This window comes from Carlito syrichta, unplaced genomic scaffold (assembly GCF_000164805.1).
Source record: "Carlito syrichta isolate Samal-C Ts95f unplaced genomic scaffold, Tarsius_syrichta-2.0.1 Scaffold70959, whole genome shotgun sequence".
Lineage (NCBI taxonomy): Eukaryota > Metazoa > Chordata > Mammalia > Primates > Tarsiidae > Carlito > Carlito syrichta.
The window spans coordinates 67,793-70,923 of NW_007015055.1; the positions used below are offsets into that span (position 1 = coordinate 67,793).

Sequence of the window (3,131 nt, forward strand, 5' to 3'; positions counted from 1 at the left end):
TTCTGTCTCTCCTTTGCTCACTCTGCTCCAATGACAGGAATCTTCTTGCTTTTCCTGAATACCCAAAGTGCAATCCCACTCAGAGCTTTCACATGGGGCCATTCCCTCTGCTTCTTCCTCCAGATAGTCACCCGTGACTCTTCCGCATCTTCCAGGTTCCAGCTCCAGAGTCACCTTCTCAGAGACACCCCTTCACTGTTCCCACGAGTGCTGTTCCCCATATTCCCTCTCCCCCATTATCCTTGCTTTAGATTGTCTGCAGCATTTTCCCCTTCCTTCTGATAGGTGTCCGTGTTGGTTCATTGCTCTCTGCTAGGGCATCAGTTCGAAGAGAACAGACTTAGTTTTGTTCACTGCTGTATCTAATGGGCCCCAAATAATATGTTATAGACACTAAAATACTTGGAGAATAAAAATTATGCCATTGTTTTAGATGGTAAACTTAAACCAATCGTTTTGTTCTAATTCACATGAAAGGTCCCCAAAGTTTGAATTATTTGGAGTTTTCTATTCTGAATCTCAAATCCTCCCCTTCTCTGATAGTAATAAAATTATTATTACATGCATGGTAGCTCATGCCTATAATCCCAGCACTTTAGGTGACCAAGGTGGGAGGACTACTTGAGGCCAGGAATTTGAGATCAACCTGGCCACCACAGCAAGACCCTGTCCCTATTTTTAAAATTAAATTAAAAAAAAAATTTAATACCCCTTTTGATCACCACAATCTGTAAAGAAGAAATTGTTTGGTTAGTCTAAAATGAATTATGCTTTGATTTTCCTAAACTTTTTTTTTTTTTTAATCAAACTGTTTATTGTTGCTTTTTGCCATTTGTAGCATTTTACACACAGGCTTCGATCTTCAGAATACCCTGGATCAGTAGAAAAACCTTTTAAATGAAGTTTTGTACAATAGAAACTTCTCAGCAGTCAAAATTGAGACTATAAAAAATACATGCAAAACATACTTTTCTGAAAACACTAAACTTTGAACACAGCACCGAACTACACAAATGCAGAATGAAAACAGCATTTCAACTCCACCAAAAGTAGTCATCATAAAAGGTGTAAATGTAACCTAACTTCACTAGGCACTGTTCACTTTTTAAACAAGAGACAATAAAAAATATTGTCCACAAACAATATCCCAGCTCAAGGGCAGATTTCGGAAAGTCTTTAGCGACGAGGTGAGTATGATCGAGATCTGGAACGTGATCTGTATCCTCCACGACTGTAGTAAGAAGGTGACCGCCTTCTATAAATCTGATCCCTGTCTTGCGCAGCTCTCCATCCTCATCCTCCTCCACCTCCTCCTCTGTATGATCAGCTGTAGTAGTCCCGATCATCATAACCTCAATCATATCCTCTGTGGTAGTAATCCCGACGTCGAGAGCTGCCATAGGTAGGTCGCCCCATGTAAATTCCTGGTGTTGGGGTATGTGGTCTTTTTGTTATAGAGAAATCAACTCTGATTCTACACCCATCAAGTTCCATTCCATTGGCACGTTCTTTAGCTTCCTTGGCATCATCTACATTTTCAAAATACACAAAGGCAAATCCTCTTGAATGTCTAGACTGCTGGTCATGTACAATAGAGACATCGGCAATGGGACCATACTTAGAGAACACTTCTCTTAGATCTCTTTCTGTGGTGTACAAGCTCAAACCAAATACTCCAAGACAACAGTTTGGATCAGGATTTGCCCGATTCCCAACATGGCGCCTGCGAGTAGACATGGGAGAATGGCTGTGGCTGTGCCGTCTACGATAATCTCGACCGTGACATCTGCTACGGGATCGTCTATGGGAGCGGGCCCGAGACCGTGGCCTTGCATAATGCCTTAGGGAGCTTCTTCTGGATCTAGACCTAGATTCAGATCTGGACCTGGACTTTGATCTGGAACGCCTGGAATCTTCCTTGGAGCAAGACCTTGCAGGGGTATGCCTTGCAGATTTCCCCAATCCGTGAGCACTTCCACTTCTGGAAGCAGAACGGGATTCCAGCTCGCCGTAGTTCTGCTTGCCGCTGTCGCTCTTGACTCCCAGGTGCTGTCACGTGCTTCCACGGAAGCTGCCAACCGCTTGCGCCTTCTCTGAGGCTCCGCCACAGCCTCGCTCTACGCACTGGTTCCCGAGCCGCCCGGAGCCGAAGCGCTCCTCCTAAACTCTTTAATTGTATTCATAAGCTAAAAGGATTAGGGAGCCTTCTATTACTAGCCATTGGGAAATTTAGTTTTCTTTCCTTTTCTTTTTTTTTTTGAGTTGGAGTCTCACTCTGTCACCCAGACTGGAGTGCAGTGGGCGCTCCCGGCCACCGCAGCCTCGACCTGCTGGGCTCCGGCGATCCTTCCGCCTCAGCCTTCCGAGTAGCTGGAACTACAGGCGCGCGCTACCACGCCCGGCTAATTTTTTTTGTTTTATTGTAGAGATGAGGTCTCGCCAAGTTGCCCAGGCGGGTCTCCAACCCCGCGGCCTCAGGCAATCCACTCACCTCAGCCTGCCAAAGTGCTGGGATTACAGGCTGAGCCACCGAGGCCGGCACTTTTATTTTCAATTCTCTGTGAAATCAGGATATTTTGGGCAGCAAATCTTGAACGCTCATCTATTCTTTTTCTCTCCCCACCAAAGCTGCTCCCCCACATCTTAGCTTCAAACACAAACGCTCAGAAAAATATCTAAGATTCAGGTCCCCCACAAATCTGTCCCATAGCAAATCTTAAGAAAAAGCACTAGCAGGGCTCGGTGGCCTAGCCTGTAATCCCAGCGCTTTGGGAGGCTGAGGTGAGTGGATTGCCTGAGCCCGCGGGTTCGAGACCTGCCTGGGCAACTTGGTGAGACCTCATCTCTACAATAAATCAAAAAATTAGCCGGGCATGGTAGCGCACACCTGTAGTTCCAGCTACTTGGAAGGCTGAGGTGGAAGAATCGCCAGAGCCCAGCAGGTCGAGGCTGCAGTGGCTGGGAGCATGCCACGGAGTGAGACTCCAACTCAAAAAAAAAAACAAAAGAAAAGAAAAAGCACTTCAAAATCAAACACAATGGATTCAGACCAAAGCTTGCCCTAAACGGAGCAACCTGACCCGAGACTCAAAGCACTTTTTGCTTTTGCCTCATTTAATCCTCTAGCCCGG

At 45.9% G+C, this 3,131-nt stretch overlaps 1 pseudogene across 1 annotated transcript; it reads right to left on the reverse strand.

Moving 5' to 3' along the window:
- Positions 1-807: 807 nt before the first annotated feature.
- Positions 808-2,152, reverse strand: LOC103254422 (annotated as a pseudogene). The gene has a single exon (XR_002481596.1). The product of XR_002481596.1 is annotated as a transformer-2 protein homolog beta pseudogene (transcript).
- Positions 2,153-3,131: the final 979 nt, after the last annotated feature.